A 27,091-nucleotide genomic window follows, 5' to 3' on the forward strand; every position below is an offset into this window, starting at 1 on the left:
TTGCTATTCTTTGTCCAAATAACTCATCTCTCAATTTAGTGGCCTATTGTCCAGCAGCAGTGTGAACTTGGACTCAGTAACAATTGGAGGTTTTTGGTTGGGAAAGCTCATTTGCTCAGTTGTGTCTGACTCTTTACAATTCCATAGACTTCAGTTTGCCAGGCTCCTCTGTCCATGGAATTCTCCAGGCAAGAATACAAAAGTGGGTTTCCATTTCCTTCTCCAGGGGATCTTCCTGACCCAGGAATAGAAACCCACAGCTGCCGTGTCTCTTTCATTGGCAGGCAGATTCTTTACCACTAGTGCCAAGGGAAGCCCATGGGAGCTGAGGGTGTGCTAACTAGAAATGGGCCTCTTCTGAGATTGGTTTGAAGTGTGTAGTTGCCTCTTTCTGGTTGGTTCTGAGTTGGAAGCAGGGACATAAAATAGGGAAGTTGTCAGTCTTTGATAAAATACTGATTGTCTGGGCCTGTTGCTACAGGTTGTGGGTCTGAGTTCTATTGTCACGTGTGGGGCAGTCACTGTCCATTTGTGTATTCAGTCTCTTACAGTTATGTACGGAACTCTGAATATCATTTTACTTTTCTCCTTATGCTGTTGAGGTACATTTTCAGGATCATGATTAAAATGATGAATGCAATGATAAGCTCATTTGCTTCACATAGATAACAAAGTATGTAAAACATTTCAGCTAAAAGTTTGTTCATTTAAAAAAATTAATAAAACAAAACCTCACCCTGGTCAGAATGGCCATAATTAAAAAGTCTACAAATATTAATAATAAATGCTGGAGAGGATGTGGAGAAAAAAGAACCCCTCTACATTGTTGATGGTACTATAAATTGCTGAAGCCACTATGGAGAACAGTATGAAGACTCCTCAAAAAACTAAAAATAGAGTTGTCATATGATCCAATGATCCCACTTCTGGGCGTATATCCAGAAAAGACAGAAACTCTAACTCAAAAAGATACATGCACCCCAATGTTCATAGCAATACTATTTACAATAGCCAAGACATGGAAGCATTCTAAATGTCTGAAGAAAATCAGAGAAAGCCAAATATTATATGATGTCACTTATATATAGAATCTTAAAAAATTATATAAATGAGCTTATTTGCAAAACAGACTCAGACATTTAAAACAAATTTATGGTTACCAAAGGGAAAAAAGGGGGAGAGATAAATTAGAACTATGGGACTAACAGATACACACTATATAAAATAGATAAACAACAAGGTCTTATTATATTGCAAAGGGAACTAATTATTCAGTATCTTATAATAACCTATAATGGAAAGAAATCTGAAAAAGAATATATATATATATACATATAACTGAATTACTTTGCTGGACATTTAAATTAACACAGCATTGTACATCAATTCTATCTCAATAATTTTTTTTTAATTAAGAGAAAAAAATAATGCAATAAAGAAACCCAAGGGACTTCACTGCAGTCCAGTGATTAGGACTCAGTGCTTCTACTGCAGGGGTTCAATCCCTGGTCAGGGAACTAAGATCCTGTGTGCCACACGGTGCTTCCAAAAAGTAAAAAAAGAAAGAACGAAAAGCAACCAAAACAAATATTTAGCCAGAAAATAATGATCTCAAAGAAGTTCTTAAAGGAAAACCCATTTTTATCTCCCTAAAATATCCTAGGACATCTTCTCTTCAATGTCACGACCATTTCTCCTTGAGGCTCTTTTACAATTGGTAAGTAGTTTTTACCAGGTGTGAACTACCTCTTCACAGAGAGGAGGGTGACTTATTTTATTTTTTATTTTTTGATATTTATTGTGTGCTCTTCATTTTTTTTTTTTTTGAGTTTTTTTTTTAATTTTATTTTATTTTTAAACTTTACAAAATTGTATTAGTTTTGCCAAATATCTAAATGAATCCACAACAGACGTCTGCACCCCTGACAAATGTTGTACTATGTGACTAAGAAGCAAGAAAACCTAGAAGGCTCAAACTGGAAGAAACCTTTGGAACATTCGCTGCTTCCTTGTGGCCAGTAAATGGAATTTTTAAATTGCATGAGATCTTAGCATAATCAATATTGTGGCTGACAGCATGTAGCCTCTTTAGCTCATCCGCAGAAAAAGCCTGCCCACTGGAGTGAGAATGCAAAGAGGAAGCTGTGCCACTTTAGTGTTACCTTCAGTGATCTCTGCCCTCCTTCCTCCACCTAGTGCCAAAGTCTTTCATACACACCTCCTCTAACACCTCCATTTTCATTTAAATTTCTCAAGGATAATGCAAATCAAGCTTTTTTTCCTCCCCTGAGTTTGACATAGAAAAAGATCCTACATCTTTTCTGGTTCAGAGCCTACGATGACTTGACTACTAGATTTAGATTTAGGTTTCAAAGTCTTTGAATTACTCAGAACCCTTTGCATCTTTAAAAAAAAAAAAAAAAAAAGACTTCTCCCGTGAAAGTGCATTTTGAGCCCTAAGCAAGCACAAGGCATGATTAGTTTTGGAATCACTTGGATTTTATATTTGACTTGGAAAGATGCTTCTTACCAAAGAAATATGGGGGTTTGAAACCCAGGAGAGCAATGTGGTCTTCATATCATTTTCACAGATGATTATACACCTTCAAAAATCCCTAACCATGTGTAACTGGAAACATACTTGCCTCTTTACCAAAGAGAGGCCCTGCAGTTATTGTGCTCAGCTGCAGGTTTTAGGACCTCTGTGTCTTATGCTGAAGGCATGTAGTTTCTAATGTGGTTGCATGTGTACAATAAAAAGCTTATCACTGTAGGCAATTCAATATAATGGTAGACAGAGAAATAAGAGCAGGAAGATCCCCTGGAGGACACCGTGGCAACCCACTCCAATAATCTCACCTGGAGAATCCCATGGACAGAGGAGCCTGGCAGGCTACAGCCCATGGGGTCACAAAGAGTCGGACACGACTGAGCAACACACAGATGCAGTAGAAAAAGTTAGAAACTCCCACTTAATTTTTGCATGATGTAGTATGATCACTAGTATTGGCTTTAAAATGCTGCAGTGAAGAAAATGGGAGATCAGAGATAGGAAAAGATTGTCAAACTGTTGGTTATTGTTGAGTAATTAATTGTTCATTATATGATTTCTTCTACTTTTGTATGTGTTTAAAATTTTTCACAATGAAGATTAAAGCAAATCCTCTCACACTGGGAAGGGAGAGTGTGGACCCAATACGCTAACAGCACACTGGACACAATTAGAAAGGACTTCCGGCCTTGAAGAAGGATGGAGACTGCATCTTTTGACTAGGGAGTCAAATGCCTGGCTCTTCTTGGTGTTGAAGTTGGGAGAATCTGTCTTGTCTATTACCCTCTATGGTCATCTGAGATGAATCAGCTAGAAGACAGCCCTTTTGGGAGCAGTGTTTTGAAGTGACTCACTTTGTGTTGACATGGGTTCAGAGTCTAGACATTGCTTTAGGGCGACAGGGAGCAAAACATGTGACACCAGAAGTTGCCGCTTTGGCTTGTGGATTATTCTGAGCAAAGTCAAAGTCCTATAGACTCAAGAAGAGGTTTTCACTTCCTTCTTACCTGCCTTTAAAATAATTTAGATGAAGGGCCTGTACCAGCAGAGAGCTTATACCAAAGTAACTTTTTATATCAGAGAAATTTCTCTGCACTCCCTGGCAAACATGTATCTCCCAAACACTGGCTCTTATCTTCCTGGGCTTCATCTTCCTTCCATTTGAGACCCCAGACCTGTAGCCCCTTCTCCTTTGCTCAGTTGAAGCTTATGGTATATAAACTTCAATTACCTGGCCTCCAGGAGACTTTTGTGTGTTTCTGGGAATTAAGTATGTATGAAATTAAATTTGTTTTTCTCCTATTGATCTTTTTTTAATTAATTTTTATTGGCGTGTAGTTGCTTTACAAAGTTGTATTGTTTTTGCAGTACATCGAAGTGCATCAGTCACAAGTATACACGTATTCCCTCTTTGTCACCGCAGAGCACTGAGAAGAGTTCCCTGAGCAATATAGTTGTTGTTGTTCAGTCGCTAAGTTGTGTCTGACTCTTTGCAACCCCATGGACTGCAGCACACCAGGCTTGCCTGTACTTCACCATCTCCAAGAGTTTGCCCAAACTCATGTCCATTGAATCATTGATGCCATCCAACCATCTAATCCTCTATCACCTCCTTCTCCTCCTACCCTCAGTCTTTCCCAGCATCAGGGTCTTTTCCAATGAGTCATATCTCATCAGGTGGCCAATTTCACTGGAGCTTCGGCATCAGTCCTTCCAATGCATATTCAGAGTTGATTTCTTTTATGATTGACTGGTTTGATCTCCTTCAATCCAAGGGACTCTTAAGAATCTTCTCCAGCACCACAGTTCAAAAGCATTAATTCTTTGGTGCTCAGCCTTCTTAATGGTCCAACTCTCATATCCCTACATGACTTCTGGAAAAATCATAGGTTCTAATTAGTTATCTATTTTATATATAGTATCAATAATGTATATGTGTTATCGAGATTGATACCCTTTCCCCCCTTGCTGTCCATACCTTTGTTCTCTGTGTCTGTCTTCAGTTCAGTTCAGCTCAGTTCAGTCGCTCAGTCGTGTCCGACTCTTTGTGACCCCATGAATCACAGCACACCAGGCCTCCCTGTTCATCACCAACTCCCGGAGTTCACTCAGAATCACGTCCATCGAGTCAGTGATGCCATCCAGCCATCTCATCCTCTGTCGTCCCCTTTTCCTCCTGCCCCTAATCCCTCCCAGCATCAGAGTCTTTTCCAATGAGTCAACTCTTCGCATGAAGTGGCCAAAGTACTGGAGTTTCAGCTTTAGCATCATTCCGTCCAAAGAAATCCCAGGGCTGATCTCCTTCAGAATGGATGGGTTAGATCTCCTTGCAGTCCAAGTGTCTGTCTTATGTCGATTTAATTATTAGATCCACCAAAGAACCTAGAAGAAGGGGAAGGAAAAGTTTTTTTTCCTCTACAAGAGATTTAGAAAACGCATAGGATTGATGGCCAGGCTTGGGATCTCTTGGGCAGTATGCTTCCATTAAAAAATTAAGTATGTTTTATTCTGCTTCTGCTGTTGCACTCCACAAGCTGGTAATAAGGTACAATATCTTGTTAGGTGGCTCTTTGTCTCTGAGTCTACAGTCCAGCCCAGGAAGAGTTCACTGGCTTCTCTCTCAAACTCTGCCTCAGGAAGTTCATTCAAAAGAATGGCCTGAAGTGAGAAGGCACATTTAAGCTGCTTCTTGTCATATTTCCCCATTTGTCCCCAAATGTTTTACATGTCCTCTCCTCTCCTCAATGTGAAGGGAGAAGTTTTCTGTGATAATCCAGTATTGCTGTGAAAATGATGTCATCTGAACCTACAGCAGGTGTGGGAGGTGACATGGTTGATTTAGATTCTTATTCATGCTCCGTCTTGCGGTCTGATAACAAACATTAGGAACCACAGCAGTCTGTGATCCACACTTTATGGAACTATGCTGTAGTGTATCCCTTCGTTTGCTGTAGCATGCTCCTCCTCCTCTTCACTGGCACGCAGGTTCTTTACCACTAGCACCACCTGGGAAGCCTTGCTCCTCATTCTGATTTTGGCTAATTGTTTCCACTTAGTGTCTTTTAACTTCTTTCTTTAGTATTTCCTATATCCTGGAAGTTGAGTGGAAGGCAGCATTCTGCAATAGAAATGTAATGAGAGCGAGCCCCAAAGGAGAACCACATTTGTGATTCTAAATTTCCTAGTTGCTGCATTAAATAGGTGAAAAGAAAAAGGCGAAGTTCATTTTAATAATATATTTTAGTTAACTGAATAGACCCCAAGTAGAATCACTTAAACATGCAATCAGTATAATAATTATTGATGAACTATTTTCCTTTTTATTTTTATTCTGTACTTGAACTCCAGTGTGTAATTTTTTTAAGTGGGGTATAATTGTTTACAATATTGTGATGGTTTCTGCTGTACAATGAAGTGAATCAGGTGTATGTATACAAATACCCTCTCCCTCTTGGACCTCCCTCCTCACACTGACCCCCCCCCCCCACCCCTCTAGGTCACCAGAGAGCACCAAGCTGGGCTCCCTGTGCCATGCAGCAGCTTCTTACTAGCTATCTATTTTACAAGTGGTAGTATACATATGTCAATGCTACCCTCCCTACTCACTCCCCTTTGCCCTCATCCCCATGTCTGCATGTCTCTTCTCACGTCTGCATCTCTGTTCCTGCCCTGAAAATAGGTTCCTCTGTACCATTTTTCTGAATTCCATGTATTTTATACTTATACATCTCACTTTGGATGGGTCACACCCGAGAGCTCAGTGGATATGTGTAGCTGAAAGCTGCCCCCCTAGGCAGTGCAGGACTAAGATCTGATGGCCTTCAGTGTGAACATTTTCAGAAACAATCATCCAGAGCTGGTTCTGGACTTCTCACATCACACCAGATGGTGTAGAACATCAGCTTCGTCACTGTCTAAGTTAATAGAAAGTAACTGAAAGAAAGCTGAGCACCGAAGAATTGATGCTTTTGAACTGTGGTATTGGAGAAGACTCTTGAGAGTCCCTTGGACTGCAAGGAGATCTAACCAGTCCATTCTGAAGAAGATCAGTCCTGGGATTTCTTTGGAAGGAATGATGCTAAAGCTGAAACTCCAGTACTTTGGCCACCTCATGCAAAGAATTGACTCATTGGAAAAGACTCTGATGCTGGGAGGGATTGGGGGCAGGAGGAGAAGGGGACGACAGAGGATGAGATGGCTGGATGGCATCACTGACTCGATGGACGTGATTCTGAGTGAACTCCAGGAGTTGGTGATGGATAGGGAGGCCTGGTGTGCTGTGATTCATGGGGTCGCAAAGAGTCGGACACGACTGAGCGACTGAACTGAACTGAACTGAACATTTTCTTTACTTGTGAAAGAACTGCTTCCTTTCTAACTAATCTTTTAGATAAGACAGAATCCTGTGTGCCACCTAGAAATACACGGTTAGGAAAATAATTGTTTCCAACAGTCCAGTGGAGAAAGAGCAGAAATCCAAGAGGACTGTCTTAGATGATGCAGATTGCTCTCCAGGCATTAGTAAGTTTGAGGAACTTTAAAGTATGATGACACAAGATAGAGGAGTTCAAACATTCATGTCCCATGATTGTCTAATTATAGGTGTCTGTTGTATACACTTAATGTAGATTAATGGGCTTCTATGCAGCAGGCAATCACTAGCCTAGCATGTTACCAAGGTACCAAGTTCCAGCCAGAACAGATGCTAATTCTGTTCAACTTATATTGTAAAGACTGTAGCAGGTTCCTCGAGATCTGTATAAGAGAAAACACAAAACTTGTAATCTAATAGCTTGAAAGATTCTTCCAATAAAAGTAATGAATAAATTGCATATTACCCATTTAAAAGTTTTTTAAAAAACAAATATTTTTGGCTGTGCTGAGTCTTCGCTGCTGTGGGGGCTATTCTCTAGTTGTGGTGGTTGGGCTTCTTACTGCAGTGGCTTATGTGGTTGAGGAGCATGGGCTCCAGGGAACTCGGGCTTCCATAGTTGTGACACATTGGCTCAGTAGTTGCGTCTCATGGACTCCAGAGCACAGGCTCAGTAGTTGTGGCTCATGGACTTAGTTGCTTTGCAGCATGTGGGATCTTCTCTGTCAGGGGTTGAACCTGTGTCTCCTGCATTGGTAAGCAGATTCTTTACCCCTGAGCCGCCAGGGGAGCCCTGCATATTGCCTTTTAAAATACATTTGACTCTGTTTTTTTTTTTTTTTTCCAATGTATACATTCATCATTTAATGGTAAAATAAGCAGTTTGAAGGAAAGTTATGACCAACCTAGATAGCATATTCAAAAGCAGAGACATTACCTTGCCAACAAAGGTCCGTCTAGTCAAGGCTATGGTTTTTCCAGTGGTCATGTATGAATGTGAGAGTCAGACTGTGAAGAAAGCTGAGTGCCAAAGAATTGATGCTTTTGAACTGTGGTGTTAGAGAAGACTCTTGAGAGTCCCTTAGACTGCAAGGAGATCCAACCAGTCCATTCTAAAGGAGATCCATCCTGGGTGTTCTTTGGAAGGAATGATGCTAAAGCTGAAACTCCAGTACTTTGGCCACCTCATGCGAAGAGTTGACTCATTGGAAAAGACCCTGATGCTGGGAGGGATTGGGGTCAGGAGGAGAAGGGGACGACAGAGGATGAGATGGCTGGATGGCATCACCAACTCAATGGACGTGAGTTTGAGTGAACTCCGGGAGTTGGTGATGGACAGGGAGGCCTGGTGTGCTGCAATTCATGGGGTCGCAAAGAGTCGGACACGACTGAGCGACTGAACTGAACTGAACTGAACTGAAGCAGTTTCATAGCAGCTTTATTGGTGAATTCTGTATTAGACATTTATCATGGGGCCAGACCAGAGGTAACTGAGTTCCTGCATAGTACTGCTTCCCAGTAGATCTGATAAAGGACTGAATGGAACAGAGCCCTTCCCATTTCTTGAGCCTGTCCTGACCTGGGTTGGCTTATTGGGCTCCATCAAGGCTGCCTTTCTTCTGGGTGTCCATGCCCCTGGGTGGGATGTACAGAACATCTTCAGGGCATCTGACTGGCTATTCCTCTGCAAATGTAGGAATGAAGGTGAACAAGAAGCACTTGGAAAAGGAAGTATTAGGGCTTCCCTGATAGCTCAGTTGGTAAAGAATCCGCCTGCAATGCAGAAGACCCCAGTTCAATTCCTGGGTGAGGAAGATCCCTTGGAGAAGGGATAGGCTACCCACTCCAGTATTCTAGCCTAGAGAATTCCATGAACTATATAGTCCATGCAGTCGCAAAGAGTAGGACATGACTGAACAACTTGCACTTCAACACAACTTCAGTGCTCAGGTAGGCACCAGCTTGCTACATCATTTCTCCTAAACCTCTAGGGATCAGCCCATATTTGGGGGCTCTGAAAAAGATAACCATACATTCTCTTAACAAAATCAATGCATTTATTGGACTCACATAGGTCCCCTCTCTCAAACAGTCCAGCCATCAAAATGCATCAGTTCTGGGCTTCCCTGATGGCACAGATGGTAAAGAATCTGTGCCTGCAGTGTGGGAGATCCAGGTTTGATCCCTGGGTCAGGAAGATTCCCTGGAGGAGGAAATGCCACCTCACTCCAGTATTCTTTCCTGGGAAATCCCGTGGATGGAGTAGCCTGGTGGGCTACAGTCCATGGAGTAGCAAGCAGTCAGACACGACTGAGCACACAGCACACACTGTCTTTTCAGCTAGTTGAGCTCTCTGGGGACAGCTGAGAATTTTATCCAGAGCCTCAGAACCCAAAGGCAAGGAGCTGTCTGGCTTTGTTGAGTTCCCTATTTATAAAGTGGGAATTGAAACAGCCTTGTTAAAACATTTCACATTCCTCAGCTATGATCACATACCTGATCATAAAATATGATCCCGTGTTTTTGAGAGTCCAAGGTCATAAATCACCACAGATGGGATGAGGGAGTGAAGGCTAGGCTTGGATGAGTGAGGTTTACGTCTTTTGCCGTAAAGCCTTACAGGGCTTTCTCTGCAGATCATTTTTCTTCTTCCTAGCATAGAGCAGCTGCTGCTAAGGCAATTGAAAATCAGTTGGAACCAAAAAGAAAAACATAGATGGGGTTTTCATCATCCTATATCGTAAATGAGCTTATGACCATATGAACATTGCCCTGAGCAATTGGGGAGGCCATTTATCTGTCCTCTAAATTAGCAGAATGCTTTTCCTAGAGGGGATAAAATGCCTTGTATGTACAACCTGGCTTTATGTTACAGAACAGAGGGGACAAAATTGCTGTAGGATGGGAACAGAACAAGCATGTCCCTCTTTTTTTTTTTTTCTGTTGAGGTTAGTAACGTGAAGCACACAGAGAGGCAGTGGGGTGCAGTGGAAGAACAAACACTTGATCCAAACGGCCCAGCTGACCCTCCACTCAGTCTGTGTAGCTGCATAACCCTCAATGAATGACAGTTCCATCCTCTGTAAAAATGAGGGTAAAGAGACCTTTTTTTGTATTATTAATATTTTATAATAAAAATGTGAGGAGGATTCAATGAAACAAGGTACTACTTCATCTCTCTCTACTCAATACCCTTTCAATGCACCTGCTCATCAATGTCTGGTTTGAGGTCAGTCCAAAAATCTGATCTTTCACTGCCTCCACCTCACCGGGGAGACGCCCTAGAGAAGACTTGAAAACTCATATTTTGGTCCCTCTCTCAGTTTATGCTTTCATGCTCTTCAACCAAAGCTGGAACCTTTGATCTGCCTGGCAAACTGTCTGTTTTTCTAATCCATTGTCTCCTTTATCTGTTCATGCTGCTTTTAATCTAATTTTTTTCAAGCCCACTCTGCTATGACTGAATCTCAACTCTCAGCAAGTGGTTTTGACTCGTACTGTATTGAGGGCTTGCCTGGTGGCTCAGATGGGAAAGAATCCACCTGCAATGTGGGAGACCTGGATTTGATCCCTGGGTTGGGAAGATCCCCTGGAGGAGGGCATGGCAACCCACCAGTGTTCTTGCCTGGAGAATCCCCATGGACAGAGGAGCCTGGTGGGCTATAGTCCATGGGGTAGCAAAGAGTCAGACGTGACTGAAGCAGCTTAGCACAAATACTGAGGAAGGAGAGAAAAGGGGAAGGGAACAGTATAATGTGGATTTTTTTATAGCCCCCTGCTTAAGCTTAAGCTTCTCTTGTGGCTCAGCTGGTAAAGAATACACCTGCAATACAGGAGACCTGGGTTCTATCCCTGGGTTGAGAAGATCCCCTGGAGAAGGGAAAGGCTACCCATTCCAGTATTCTGCCCAAGAATTCCATGGCCTACAGTCCATGGGGTCACAAAGAGTCGGACACAACTGAGTGACTTTCCCTAAGCTTAAACTTATCAACATTTCCATACATCCTTCCACCACTGTGAGATGACTCCCCACAACCCCTTCAAGCTTAATCCTCCTTTTTTTGTTCTGAATCCCATCCACTTTCACTTCCTTAATACTTAGTCCATTAATAATCTACTCTCTTCATTCTATGTTATGATTTCCCTTTTTATGGCATCTTTGTTGTGACACTCAATTGCATTTGATTTTTCCCTCATAACAAAGCAACCCTCCCTAGATCAGTGTTCTAGGTGGGCGTGACTGGCAGGCCATGTTCTTCCCTTCCCTTCACCATCAAGCTTATCAGAAGGATCCTGTTTCTTGCTTTACTTTAACTCTTCAACCCAGTGTCATCTGATGGCTGAGCTACAGTCTGTATGGAAGCAATTTTTGTCAAGATCATCTAAGACACTTCCAAGTCTTTACTTTGTTAAACTTCTTTGAAACATATGTCTTCATAAGCAGCCCCTCCTGTTTAAAGCACTCTCTCCCTCAGTGTTCGAGATTTCATTATCCTCTTTGAAGTTCTCTCCCTGTTTAAAAGTTTTAAATTATTCTGTATTACTTTACTGATCTATTCAAGGCCCTTCATAATCTTGCCTCTGCTTCATTTTCTGGGTTAAAAAGTTTTTATTCCCTTATCCTAAAATTCTGTGATTCAGAAAAACTGAATGATGGAAAACCCTGTAAATGCATCAGACGGACTGGCACATACTTTGACATTTGCATCTCTCTTCCAGGAACATCTTTCCCTTTTCCCTCTTGAGTTCATCTCACTAACTCTTACTCACTCACCAGATGTCAATTTCTACTGGAACTCTTCTAAGAAGTCTTCACTGGCCCCTTCTCTCTCATCCCCACTGACTAGCTGTCCCCCACGTGGCCTCTTAATAGCATCTGCTATAAATTTGGTGTTCGATAATGGCTCAGTGGGTAAAGAATCTGCATTAAATGCAGAAGGCGCAGGAGATGTAGGTTCCATCCCTGGATTGGGAAGATATAGAGAAGGGAATGGCTACCCACCTCCAGTATTCTTGCCTAGAGAATCCTATGGAGAGAGGAGCCTGGCAGGCTACAGTCCATTATGTTGCAGAGTTAGACACAACTGAAGTGACTGAGCACAATAGCTCTTATTATTATTATTGCTGTTATTGTTATTATTACTATTATTATCATACCTAGACCTACAGCTTAAGGGTTTTGAATTTCAAGTCCAGTATTATTTTCATAACAGACTATATCATTGCTATGCTTACCTATCCTCTTCTCATGAAAAGCCTTAGTTGCTATAAATGATAATTATCAGCCTTACAAGGTCCGCAATTATGTAGACTTTTAAAATCCCCAGGTCCTGAGCATCAATCTTAGCTCTACAGGGAGAGCATGAAGACACTGCTTTTGCAATGTGAACACTGATCAGAATGAGGTAATATCCACCTTAATTGTTGCTCCTTGGAGACTGAAGATGTGTGTTCTGCTGGTCCAAACAGTAGTGTTGGTGTTATAATCTAGGGAGACCCCATGAGTGGAGGAAACTCCTCTTCAGTGACTGAAAGGAATGTTATTTGAAGGGAAAGAAGAAAACGAAACCTAAGTTAGAGACCACCCAAATAGAGCCTACAAACTATTGGAATTGCTCTGGCTTCTTCCAAGACTTAACATTCATAAAAAATAAAGGATTCAGCAAATTTGTGCTGTGTGTTGGCTTTCATATTCAGGTGTCCTTGATTTCAATGGGATTATTTTTTCTGTTTTTAAGGTCAAATGCTTGTAGATTCTAATTTTTACCTAAAAAGTGTATCCTTTGCTTGTGAGAAGAATGGAAAACTCTTCCTTTGATCAATGCTACATAATATGCTTTTCAAGTTGGCAGAACTGTAAATATTCAATGAGAGAAGTCATTGTGCCTTAGTGCCATGTACACCCTTTGTTCTGGATAATGAGCTCAGATATAAAAGCCGAATTATCACTGCTATTTTACACTCTGTAAGGGTGTTGACAGCGTGTAAGGCACCTTATAGACTGTAGGAAAAATACAGTCTCTGACCTGAATAGAGATGTATAGTCCACAAAAAGAATTGATTTTTAACTGGTCACCAGTACATCCTTATATTTGCTAAACTTATCTTAAGGAATAATTCTTGGCATTATTTTTACTATTATTAGTAACAAGGAATAAATAAAATAGCTCGTATGATGTCAGGTTCAGTTCAGTTCAGTCGCTCAGTCATGTCCGACTCCTTGTAACCCCATGAATGGCAGCACACCAGGCCTCCCTGTCCATCACCAACTCCCAGAGTTCACCCAACTCATGTGCATCGAGTTGGTGATGCCATCCAGCCATCTCATCCACTGTCGTCCCCATCTCCTCCTGCCCCCAATCCCTCCCAGCATCAGAGTCTTTTCCAATGAGTCAACTCTTCACATGAGGTGGCCAAATTATTGGAGTTTCAGCTTTAGCATCAATCCTTCCAATGAACACCCAGGACTGATCTCCTTTAGAATGGAATGGTTGGATCTCCTTGAAGTCCAAAGGATTCTCAAGAGTCTTCTCCAACACTACAGTTCAAAAGCATCAATTCTTCGGCACTCAGCTTTCTTCACAGTCCAACTCTCACATCCATACATGACCACTGGAAAAACCATAGCCTTGACTAGACAGACCTTTGTTGGCAAAGTAATGTCTCTGCTTTTCAATATGCTATCTAGGTTGGTCATAATTTCCTTCCAAGGAGTAAGTGTCTTTTAATTTCATGGCTGCAGTCACCATCTGTAGTGATTTTGGAGCCCAGAAAAATAAAGTCTGACAATGTTTCCACTGTTTCCCCATCTATTTCCCATGAAGTGGTGGGACCAGATGCCATGATCCTCGTTTTCTGAATGTTGAGCTTTAAGCCAACTTTTTCACTCTCCACTTTCACTTTCATCAAGAGGCTTTTTAGTTCCTCTTCACGTTCTGCCATAAGGGTGGTGTCATCTGCATAGCTGAGGTTATTGATATTTCTCCTGGCAATCTTGATGCCAGCTTGTGCTTCTTCCAGCCCAGTATTTCTCATGATGTACTCTGCATATAAGTTAAATAAGCAGGGTGACAATATACAGCCTTGACGTACTTCTTTTCCTATTAGGAACCAGTCTGTTGTTCCATGTCCAGTTCTAATTGTTGCTTCCTGACCTGCATACAGGTTTATCAAGAGGCAAATTAGGTGGTCTGGTATTCCCATCTCTGTCAGAATTTTCCACAGTGTATTGTGATCCATATAGTCAAAGCTTTGGCATAGTCAATAAAGCAGAGATAGATGTTTTTCTGGAACTCTTGCTTTTTCAATGATTTAGCGGATGTTGGCAATTTGATCTCTGGTTCCTCTGCCTTTTCTAAAACCAGCTTGAACATCTATAAGTTCACGGTTCACATATTGCTGAAGCAAAATTGCTTGGAGGATTTTGAGTGTTACTTTACTAGCGTGTGAGATGAGTGTAATTGTGCGGTAGTTTGAGCATTCTTTGGCATTGCCTTTCTTTGGCATTGGAATGAAAACTGACCTTTTCCAGTCCTGTGGCCACTGCTGAGTTTTCCAAATTTGCTGGCATATTGAGTGCAGCAGTTTCACAGCATCATCTTCTAAGATTTGAAACAGCTCCACTGGAATTCCATCCCCTCCACTAGCTTTGTTCACAGTGATGCTTCCTAAGGCCCACTTGGCTTCACATTTAAGGATATCTGGCTTTTGGTGAGTGATCACACCATCATGATTATCTGGGTCATGAAGCTCTTTTTTGTACAGTTCTTCTGTGTATTATTGCCACCTCTTCTTAATATCTTCTGCTTCTGTTAGGTCCATATCATTTCTGTCCTTTATCGAGCCCATCTTTGCATGAAATGTTCCTTTGGTATTTCTACTTTTCTTGAAGAGATCTCTAGTCTTTCCCATTCTGATGTTTTCCTCTATTTCTTTGCATTGATCGCTGAGGAGGGCTTTCTTATCTCTTCTTGCTATACTTTGGAACTCTGCATTCAGATGCTTGTATCTTTCCTTTTCGCTTCTCTTCTTTTCACAGCTATTTGTAAGGCCTCCTCAGACAGCCATTTTTCTTTTTTGCATTTCTTTTCCATGGGGATGGTCTTGATCCCTGTCTCCTGTACAATGTTAGGAACCTCCATCCATAGTTCATCAGGCACTCTGTCTATCAGATCTAGTCCCTTAAATCTATTTCTCACTTCCACTGCATAATCATAAGGGATTTGATTTAGATCATACCTGAATGGTCTAGTGGTTTTCCCTACTTTCTTCAGTTTAAGTCTGAATTTGGCAATAAGGAGTTCATGATCTGAGCCACAGTCACCTCCTGGTCTTGTTTTTGCTGACTATAGAACTTCTCCATCTTTGGCTGCAAAGAATAGAATCAGTCTGATTTTGGTGTTGACCATCTGTTGATGTCCATGTGTACAGTCTTCTCTTGTGTTGTTGGAAGATGCTGTGCTATGACCAGTGCGTTCTCTTGGCAAAACTCTGTTAGTCTTTGCCCTGCTTCATTCCATATTCCAAGGCCAAATTTGCCTGTTATTCCAGGTGTTTCTTGAATTCCTACTTTTGCATTCCAGTCCCCTTTAATGAAAAGGACATCTTTTTTGGGTGTTAGTTCTAAAAGGTCTTGTAGGTCTTCATAGAACCATTCACCTTCAGCTTCATCAGCGTTACTGGTTGGGGCATAGACTTGGATTACTGTGATATTGAATGGTTTGCCTCGGAAATGAACAGAGATCATTCTGTCATTTTTGAGACTGCATCCAAGTACTGCATTTCAGACTCTTTTGTTGACCATGATGGCTACTCCATTTCTTCTGAGGTTAGGTTAGTCTTCTAAGGTTAGATGTCAGGTTAGTTGTAAGTGTTAAAATATTTAAAAATGTAGGCGCTGTTTGTAAAGCATATTTTAATCATTTATTTTGTACATAGATCTTGGTGACTGATTTGATGTTGGGAAATACGGTGTTTTCAACTGCTGCCAAAGCAATGTTCCATCTGTCTCTATAGATGCACTGGCATGTCTGATCCTTTCCTAGGTCCTAGTGTTGCAGAAATAACTGGGTTGGTCTCTGTCCACCTCCTATCATAAGGTATGCAAGATATCCATGTATAATAACAGGACCGTGGGGAAGGTTAGAAGAAGCTCTGACTTTGAGTGAGCAGCTGTCAGAGAATAGGTAGTCATAGTGAAACAAGTGACTTAGGATGAAAAGCAATCCACTAGTCAGATAGCCAAAAAGTGGGTGGAGCCTAGATCATGAAGAACATCCTTAAGTTGCTTAATCATGTATTGTTCAAATAGGGGAACTTTTGATTTTTTTTTAATTTTATTTTAAACTTTACATAATTGTATTAGTTTTGCCAAACATCAAAATGAATCTGCCACAGGTATACATGTGTTCCCTATCCTGAACCCTCCTCCCTCCTCCCTCCCCATACCATCCCTCTGGGTCGTCCCAGTGCACCAGCCCCAAGCATCCAGTATCGTGCATCGAACCTGGACTGGCAACTCATTTCATATATGATATTTTACATGTTTCAATGCCATTCTCCCAAATCTTCCCACCCTCTCCCTCTCCCACAGAGTCCATAAGACTGTTCTATACATCAGTGTCTCTTTTGCTGTCTTGTACACAGGGTTATTGTTACCATCTTTCTAAATTCCATATATATACATTAGTATACTGTATTGGTGTTTTTCTTTCTGGCTTACTTCACTCTGTATAATAGGCTCCAGTTTCATCCACCTCATTAGAACTGATTCAAATGTATTCTTTTTAATGGCTGAGTAATACTCCATTGTGTATATGTACCACAGCTTTCTTATCCATTCATCTGCCCATGGACATCTAGGTTGCTTCCATGTCCTGGCTATTATAAACAGTGCTGCGATGAACATTGGGGTACATGTGTCTCTTTCCCTTCTGGTTTCCTCAGTGTGTATGCCCAGCAGTGGGATTGCTGGATCATAAGGCAGTTCTATTTCCAGTTTTTTAAGGAATCTCCACACTGTTCTCCATAGTGGCTGTACTAGTTTGCATTCCCACCAACAGTGTAAGAGGGTTCCCTTTTCTCCACACCCTCTCCAGCATTTATTACTTGTAGACTTTTGGATCGCAGCCATTCTGACTGGTGTGAAATGGTACCTCATAGTGGTTTTGATTTGCATTTCTCTGATAATGAGTGATGTGGAGCATCTTTCCATGTGTTTGTTAGCCATCTGTATGTCTTCTTTGGAGAAATGTCTATTTAGTTCTTTGGCCCATTTTTTGATTGGGTCATTTATTTTTCTGGAGTTGAGCTGTAGGATTTGCTTGTATATTCTCGAGATTAGTTGTCAGTTGCTTCATTTGCTATTATCTTCTCCCATTCTGAAGGCTGTCTTTTCACCTTGCTAATAGTTTCCTTTGATGTGCAGAAGCTTTTAAGGTTAATTAGGTCCCATTTGTTTATTTTTGCTTTTATTTTCAATATTCTGGGAGGTGGGTCATAGAGGATCCTGCTGTGATGTATGTCAGAGAGTGTTTTGCCTATGTTCTCCTCTAGGAGTTTTATAGTTTCTGGTCTTACATTGAGATCTTTAATCCATTTTGAGTTTATTTTTGTGTATGGTGTTAGAAAGTGTTCTAGTTTCATTCTTTTACAAGTGGTTGACCAGATTTCCCAGCACCACTTGTTAAAGAGATTGTCTTTAATCCATTGTATATTCTTGCCTCCTTTGTCAAAGATAAGGTGTCCATATGTGCGTGGATTTATCTCTGGGCTTCTATTTTGTTCCATTGATCTATATTTCTGTCTTTGTGCCAGTACCATACTGTCTTGATGACTGTGGCTTTGTAGTAGAGCCTGAAGTCAGGTAGGTTGATTCCTCCAGTTCCATTCTTCTTTCTCAAGATCGCTTTGGCTATTCGAGGTTTTTTGTATTTCCATACAAATTGTGAAAGTATTTGTTCTAGCTCTGTGAAGAATACTGTTGGTAGCTTGATAGGGATTGCATTGAATCTATAAATTGCTTTGGGTAGTATACTCATTTTCACTATATTGATTCTTCCAATCCATGAACATGGTATATTTCTCCATCTGTTAGTGACCTCTTTGATTTCTTTCACCAGTGTTTTATAGTTTTCTATATATAGGTCTTTAGTTTCTTTAGGTAGATATATTCCTAAGTATTTTATTCTTTCTGTTGCAATGGTGAATGGAATTGTTTCCTTAATTTCTCTTTCTGTTTTCTCATTATTAGTGTATAGGAATGCAAGGGATTTCTGGGTGTTGATTTTATATCCTGCAACTTTACTATAGTCATTGATTAGTTCTAGTAATTTTCTGGTGGAGTCTTTAGGGTTTTCTATGTAGAGGATCATGTCATCTGCAAATAGTGAGAGCTTTACTTCTTCTTTTCCAATTTGGATTCCTTTTATTTCTTTTTTCTGCTCTGATTGCTGTGGCCAAAACTTCCAAAACTATGTTGAATAGTAATGGTGAAAGTGGGCACCCTTGTCTTGTTCCTGACTTTAGAGGAAATGCTTTCAATTTTTCACCATTGAGGATAATGTTTGCTGTGGGTTTGTCATATATAGCTTTTATTATGTTGAGGTATGTTCCTTCTATTCCTGCTTTCTGGAGAGTTTTGATCATAAATGGATGTTGAATTTTTTCAAAGTCTTTCTCTGCGTCTATTGAGATAATCATATGGTTTTTATTTTTCAATTTGTTACTGTGGTGTATTACATTGATTGATTTGCAGATATTGAAGAATCCTTGCATCCCTGGGATAAAGCCCACTTGGTCATGGTGTATGATCTTTTTAATGTGTTGTTGGATTCTGATTGCTAGAATTTTGTTAAGGATTTTTGCATCTATGTTCATCAGTGATATTGGCCTGTAGTTTTCTCTTTTTTTGTGGGATCTTTGTCAGGTTTTGGTATTAGGGTGATGGTGGCCTCATAGAATGAGTTTGGAAGTTTACCATCCTCTGCAATTTTCTGGAAGAGTTTGAGCAGGATAGGTGTTAGCTCTTCTCTAAATTTTTGGTAGAATTCAGCTGGGAAGCCGTCTGGACCTGGGCTTTTGTTTGCTGGAAGATTTTTGATTACAGTTTCAATTTCCGTGCTTGTGATGGGTCTGTTAAGATTTTCTATTTCTTCCTGGTCGAGTTTTGGAAAGTTGTACTTTTCTAAGAATTTGTCCATTTCTTCCACGTTGTCCATTTTATTGGCATATAATTGTTGATAGTACTCTCTTATGATCCTTTGTATTTCTGTGTTGTCTGTTGTGATCTCTCCATTTTCATTTCTAATTTTATTGATTTGATTTTTCTCCCTTTGTTTCTTGATGAGTCTGGCTAATGGTTTGTCAATTTTATTTATCTTTTCAAAAAACCTGCTTTTGGCTTTGTTGATTTTTGCTATGATCTCTTTTGTTTCTTTTGCATTTATTTCTGCCCTAATTTTTAAGATTTCTTTCCTTCTACTAACCCTGGGGTTCTTCATTTCTTCCTTTTCTAGTTGCTTTAGGTGTAGAGTTAGGTTATTTATTTGACTTTTTTCTTGTTTCTTGAGGTGTGCCTGTATTGCTATGAACTTTCCCCATAGGACTGCTTTTACCGTGTCCCACAGGTTTTGGGTTGTTGTGTTTTCATTTTCATTCATTTCTATGCAAATTTTGATTTCTTCTGTGATTTTTTGGTTATTCAGCAGCGTGTTGTTCAGCCTCCATATGTTCGAATTTTTAATAGTTTTTCTCCTGTAATTGAGATCTAATCTTACTGCATTGTGGTCAGAAAGGATGCTTGGAATGATTTCTATTTTTTTGAATTTACCAAGGCTAGCTTTATGGCCCAGGATGTGATCTATCCTGGAGAAGGTTCCATGTACGCTTGAGAAAAAGGTGAAATTCATTGTTCTGGGATGAAATGTCCTATAGATATCAATTAGGTCTAACTGGTCTATTGTATCATTTAAAGTTTGTGTTTCCTTGTTAATTTTCTGTTTAGTTGATCTATCCATAGGTGTGAGTGGGGTATTAAAGTCTCCCACTATTATTGTGTTATTGTTAATTTCTCCTTTCATACTTGTTAGCATTTGTCTTACATACTGCAGTGCTCCCGTGTTGGGTGCATATATATTTATAATTGTTATATCTTCTTCTTGGATTGATCCTTTGATCATTATGTAGTGACCTTCTTTGTCTCTTTTCACAGCCTTTGTTTTAAAGTCTATTCTATCTGATATGAGTATTGCTACTCCTGCTTTCTTTTGGTCCCTATTTGCATGGAAAATCTTTTTCCAGCCCTTCACTTTCAGTCTGTATGTGTCCCCTGTTTTGAGGTGGGTCTCTTGTAGACAACATATGTAGGGATCTTGTTTTTGTATCCATTCAGCCAGTATTTGTCTTTTGGTTGGGGCATTCAACCCATTTACGTTTAAGGTCATTACTGATAAGTATGATCCCATTGCCATTTACTTTATTGTTTTGGGTTCGAATTTATGCACCATTTTTGTGTTTCCTGTCTAGAGAATATCCTTTAGTATTTGTTGGAGAGCTGGTTTGGTGATACAGAATTCTCTCAGCTTTTGCTTGTTTGAAAAGCTTTTGATTTCTCCTTCATACTTGAATGAGATCCTTGCTGGGTACAATAATCTGGGCTGTAGGTTATTTTCTTTCATCATTTTAAGTATGTCTTGCCATTCCCTCCTGGCTTGAAGAGTTTCTATTGAAAGATCAGCTGTTATCCTTATGGGTATTCCCTTGTGTGTTATTTGTTGTTTTTCCCTTGCTGCTTTTAATATTTGTTCTTTGTGTTTGATCTTTGTTAATTTGATTAATAAGTGTCTTGGGGTGTTTCGCCTTGGGTTTATCCTGTTTGGGACTCTCTGGGTTTCTTGGACTTGGGTGATTATTTCCTTCCCCGTTTTAGGGAAGTTTTCAACTATTATTTCCTCAAGTATTTTCTCATGGTCTTTCTTTTTGCCTTCTTCTTCTGGGACCCCTATGATTCGAATGTTGTAGCATTTAATATTGTCCTGGAGGTCTCTGAGATTGTCCTCATTTCTTTTAATTCGTTTTTCTTTTATCCTCTCTGATTCATTTATTTCTACCATTCTATCTTCTAATTCACTAATCCTATCTTCTGCCTCTGTTATTCTACTATTTGTTGCCTCCAGAGTGTTTTTAATTTCACTTATTGCATTATTCATTATATATTGACTCTTTTTTATTTCTTCTAAGTCCTTGTTAAACCTTTCTTGCATCTTCTCAATCCTTGCCTCCAGGCTATTTATCTGTGATTCCATTTTCATTTCAAGATTTTGGATCAATTTCACTATCATTATTCGGAATTCTTTATCAGGTAGATTCCCTATCTCTTCCTCTTTGGTTTGGTTTGGTGGGCATTTATCCTGTTCCTTTATCTGCTGGGTATTCCTCTGTCTCTTCATCTTGTTTAAATTGCTGAGTTTGGGGTGTCCTTTCTGTATTCTGCAGTTTGTGGAGTTCTCTTTATTGTGGCGTTTCCTCGCTGTGTGTGGGTTTGTACAGGTGGCTTGTCAAGGTTTCCTGGTTAGGGAAGCTTGTGTCGATGTTCTGGTGGATGGAGCTGTATTTCTTCTCTCTGGAGTGTAATGAAACGTCCAGTAATGAGTTATGAGATGTCTATGGTTTTGGGGTGACTTTGGGCAGCCTGATTCTTGGAGCTCAGGGCTGTGTTCCTTTGTTGCTGGAGAATTTGCTTGGTATGTCTTGCCCTGGAACTTGTTGGCCCTTGTGTGGTGCTTGGTTTCAGTGTCAGTATGGAGGCGTTTGATGAGCTCCTGTCAATTAATGTTCCTTGGAGTCAGGAGTTCCCTGGAGTCAGGGTTTGGACTTAAGCCTCCTACTTCCAGTTATTGGTCTTATTTTTACAGTAGTTTCAAAACTTCTCCTTCTATACAGCACCTTTGATAAAACATCTACGTTAAAGATGAAAAGTTTCTCTACTGTGAGGGCCATTCAGAGAGGTTCACAGCGTTACATGGAGAAGAGAAGAGGGAGGAGGGAGTTAGAGGTGACCCAACTGAGATGAGGTGGAATCAATAGTGGAGAGAGTGGGCTAGCCAGTAGTCACTTCCTTATGTGCACTCCACAACTGGACCACTCAGAGATGTTCACAGAGTTATACAGAGAAGAGAAGAAGGAGGAAGGAGACAGAGGTGGCCAGAAGGATAAAAGGGGGAAATGAAAAGGAGGGAGACAGATCCAGCCAGTAATCAGTTCCCTAAGTGTTCTCCACCGTCTGGAACACACAGAAATTCACAGAGTTGGGTAGAGTATAGAGGGGTTAGGGAGGAGATACAGGGGACCTGGTGGAGAAAACGGAGAGTCCAAAGGGAGAGAGAGCAGTCAAGCCAGTAATCTCGCTCCCTAGTGAAAAATCCTGAAGATTGGGTTCTTAAAGGTACAAAAGTGGTAAGAAATACATAAAAGCAAAAATTAAAAATCTAGAGTAGAGTTTGGATTTTCAAAAAGATACAATGTTAATGAAAAGAAGAAGGAAAAGAAAGAGAGAAAAAATGAACAAAGAAAAACAAACAAGGTCGCGAAAATTATAAAGAAACTACAGGTACAAAATTGATAACTAATACCAAAAAGCAAAAATTAAAAATCTAGAGTAGAGTTTGGAATTTCAAAAATACAATGTTAAAAAAAAAAGAAGAAGAAAAATAAAAAGAGAAAACAAACAAACCAACAAAAACAATGTCGCAAAAATTATAAAGAAACTACAGGTACAAAATTGATAACTAATACCAAAAAGCAAAAATTAAAAATCTAGAGTAGAGTTTGGAATTTCAAAAATACAATGTTAAAAAAAAGAAGAAAAGTAAAGAGAGAAAACAAACAAACCAACAAAAGCAATGTCACAAAAATTATAAAGAAAATACAGGTACAAAATTGATATCAAATACCAAAAAGCATAAATTAATAATCTTGAGTAGAGTTTGGAATTGCAGATATATGATGTTATATAAAAGAAGAGGAGAAAGAAACAGAGGGGAAAAAAAAAGGAAAAAAAAAGTCACAGAAATTATAAAAAAAAAAACTATAGGTACAAAATTGATAACATATACCAAAAGGCTAAAATTAAAAATCTAAAGTAGAGTTTGGAATTTCAAAAATACAATGTTAAAGAAAAGAAGAAAAAGAAAAAAAAAAAAAAACACGGTCAAAAAATTATAAAATATATATATGAAGTTTGCTGAAGAAGAAAAAAAAATAGGGTCTTTTTTTTTTTTTTGCAAAGTGATAGGTTATAAAAGTGAAAATTAAAGGACAATAGAGGACTTAAATTTTAAAAAAAAAAAAGAAAGAAAGATTGATTGTAAAAATAGTAAAAATATATCTAGGACTTTCTCTGGTTTTGTTGTGAGTATTATGGGTTCAGTTCATTTTTGGCTAGTTCCTTGGTCCGACTTATATTTCTCAAGATCTATAGGCCCCTTCCTATGTAATCCGTAGTAACCACAGGGTTTTAATCTATGGCCTGTAGCTTCCAAGGTGTTTCCCTCTGTTATAGCTTCTTCTGTTTGCTGGTCTCTTCAGTGTCTGGTTCCCGCCCTGACACAAAGGGGACGGTGGAGGACACTATTTTTTTAATTTTATTTAGGCTCACTTGTTCAGCTGCGCTGTGGGGAGGGAGGGAGGGATGCTGCAAACAGATAACACTGGCGTGCGCTCGCAGTGCCTCAGCCACGCTGGGTCTGCCCCCGATCACGGCGCGTGTAACCTCCCTGCCCACACTGCTTGGGCTCTAGGTTGTTCCGCCAGGAACAATCAGAGGGCGGCCCTGGGCTGACCTCCCAGGTCCAAGCCGCTCAGGTTCATGCTCTCGGTTCGTCCTCAGAGGCACAGACTCGGTTGGGCCTGCGTTTTGTGCTCTTCCCAGGTCCAAGCAGCTCAGGTGATGAGGTGTTTGGCGAGCGCCAATGCTGCGACTTATCGCCTCCCCGCCACTCGGTTATCCGGGTGTAAAACCAGTGCACCTTCTCAGGCAGATGTTGACCGTCCAGACCCCCAAGAAATTTTAGTTAGCAAAGAAGCCTGCTTACAGTTTTGTAGATAGTGTCTCCCTGGGGCCGTGATTGCCCCCTTCCGGCTCTGGCTGCCTGTCACCGGAGGGGGAAGGTCTGCAGCCGGCTATCTCTGTTCAGTCCTTTGTTCCGTGCGCGGGCCTGGCGGTGTCTTAGGTTAGGGCTGGCTTTTCGCGTGGTAGATATCCCACAGTCTGGTTTGCTAGCCCAAATTATTTCGCTCAGATAGCACTCAGGACATTCGGGCCAGATTCTTACTCTAAGCGACGCAGCCCGCGCCGCGCTTCCCTGCCCAGCCCCCGCTTGCTAACGGCGTGTGCAGGCGTCTGCGCTGCTTCTCCGCTGGGGGAGTTACCGTAGGGCTCGCAATCTGCAATTTTTAATTGTTTATTTATTTTTTTTCTCCCTGTTATGTTGCCCTCTGTGCTTCCAAAGCTCGGCACAGATTCGGCAGTGAGAAGGTTTCCTGGTGTTTGGAAACTTCTCTCTTTTTAAGACTCCCTTCCCGGGACGGAACTCCGTCCCTCCCTCTTTTGTCTCTTTTTTTGTCTTTTATCTTTTTTCCTACCTCCTTTCGAAGAGTTGGGTTGCTTTTCTGGGTGCCTGATGTCCTCTGCCGGCATTCAGAAGTTGTTTTGTGGAATTTACTCGATGTTTAGAGGCTCTTTTAATGAATTTGTGGGGGAGAAAGTGTTCTGCCCGTCCTACTCCTCCGCCATCTTGGCTCCTCCCCCGGAACTTTTGATTTTGAAAGAGTTATTTAATAATGATGCTGGGGCACTTCCCTGGTGGTCCAGTGGGTAAGAATCCACCTGCAAGTGCAGGGAACATAGGTTTGATCCCTGGTCAAGGAATATCCCACATGCCAGGAGGCAGCTAAGCCTGTGTGCCACAACTATTGAGCCCGTGCTGTAAAAAGCTACAACTACTGAGCCCATGAGTGGCAACTACTGAAGCTCACCTACTGTAGAGCCCATGCTCTGAAACAAGAGAAGCCCCCGCAACGAGAACCTGAGCACTGCAACGACAGCATAGCCCCTACTCGCAGCAACTAGAGAAAGCCCATGCAACAATGAAGACCCAGCACAGCCAAAACTAACTAAATAATGGATGTTGGAGCAATGGTCAACACCGAACAAACAGGGTGAGATGGTCACCCTCCTTCTATCCCAGGCTCATGTGATGGGGAATTGCTGAATGATTTTAAGATTGGACAGTGATATATACATACTTTCATTTTGAAAGGTCATTTTTGGTGGCAGTGTGGCAGATAATGAGGAAGGGAGAGACTGTGGAGGCAGAGAGACCCCATAATTGGGATCTCTGGCAGTCAGTTCCCTACGTGAGAGTTGCTAAGGACCTCATCTGAGGCAGGGACTACAAGAAAACAGAAGAAGCAATAAATTTGAAAACTGCTTAGAAATCAGAATCTTATGGACTGGTGACTAGTTTTGAGTATCAAGAGGAGAAAAGAGTTTAACTACAGAGTTTCTGGATTGAGTGACTGGTTGATAGTGACCAAATGAAAGAAAGATCATAGGAAGATCTGTAGGTATTGGTGGAGGGAAAGCAAAAGATCAGTGCTGGCCATGTGGGATACAGCATGATAGAAATGTCTCGTGGCTGATGGGGAAGACGGACAGGTGTTCAAAGTCATGGCTCTAGAGGAACACACAGAGCTATTGTAATTACAAAACGACTTGGCTTCAGTAAGATGTTTCTCACTGTCTGTACTTGCTGGAATTCCTGGAATGGTCTCTTTGGCTTTTCAAGATTAATTCTTTTAATGTTAATCTGTCTTCTAGAAATACAACTCTAATAATGCTTTCTATTGCATTCTTGTTTTGTAGCAAATGTTTTCTCTCTCTCTTTGGAGAGTATTTCTTTGGCTGTTTTCGCATTTCTTTGGTTGTTTTCTATTTCAAAACATTTTGCGCAAGTTGTTTCCCAAATATTCACCTATGAATTTGTGGGATTGCGGCAGCCAGACATTGAATAATGCCAGTTAGAAACAGGATGCTCTGCTGTGCACATCCCACAATCCAGCCTATTGTTTCATCTGTCATTGTCACTGAGGCACATTTAGGAATATTGTAAAGAAACAATCCAGCTAGAAGCACTACGATAAGCTCAAACAGATAGTCATTCATCTACTGTTTAAGAAGTTATTAAGACCCTACTATATCCTAGGTGCTTTTAAAGGTGGGAAGGCTCAGTAAGCAGATGGTCCCCCAAGCCTAAGTGTAACTGCAGTTACTGGATTCATTTTGATTGGGCTGATGTAAGGTTGTCCTGTGTGACTCTGAGTTTCCACCTCTGACTTCACTATGAACCCATTTTTCCATTTTTTCCTAGGTCACAGCTCTCCCTACTGTGAGTAGTATAAATGTTGATTAGTGGACAGAATCTTTAAGTATGAAATAATTTAATTATGTCTCTTTTTAGAACAGATTTTCTTTCTCACTTTCCCACCCAGATTGAATATTTGGGAATATAAGCAGTTGATACAGAAATCTGAAGCTATTATAAATGAGAACTTAGCCCATTTGTATTTTTGTACTCAAATATACCAACTTATGATTCCAAATCTATTTTTTCAAAGTTCCTAACATTCCAGAGCTTGTACCAGTCATCTTTCCATAAGGTTGATAGCAGGATATGTCAGTTTTATTTTTAAAAATTATGTTCTATAACTTTTATTGATTGTTTTTATAGTTTTTATAGTTAGAAGTACACAATTATAGTTAGAAATATAGTTAGAAAATGTTTTAATTAGATAATTCTACTTTTATGTGTCTTTAGTAATGTACTATAATATAAAACAAAATATAAAGCATTATTAAATATTTATAATAGTTTTTAATTTTACCTACATTATAAATTTAAAGTGTGAGTTGGATATTTTTTAATTGGGTTGTTTAATAAATGTAAGCATCTTGGAACATAATATTGATTTTTGAGCTATTTAAACTCAAACCGAGTATGATTTGAAAATAAACTATGAAAAAATAGTTTTAAAAAAGTATTAATTTTGTAAGAAATTTGATTATGACAGTATCCCACTTAGATTTTTTTCAGTGACTCCCAGTGCCTTTA

At 40.3% G+C, this 27,091-nt stretch overlaps 1 pseudogene; it reads right to left on the reverse strand.

Annotated features, from left to right (window-relative positions):
* Positions 1–27,091, reverse strand: part of LOC102389750 — a 177,166-nt pseudogene that overhangs the window by 100,924 nt on the left and 49,151 nt on the right.

The sequence above is a fragment of the Bubalus bubalis genome, chromosome 22 (genome assembly GCF_019923935.1).
Source record: "Bubalus bubalis isolate 160015118507 breed Murrah chromosome 22, NDDB_SH_1, whole genome shotgun sequence".
NCBI lineage: Eukaryota > Metazoa > Chordata > Mammalia > Artiodactyla > Bovidae > Bubalus > Bubalus bubalis.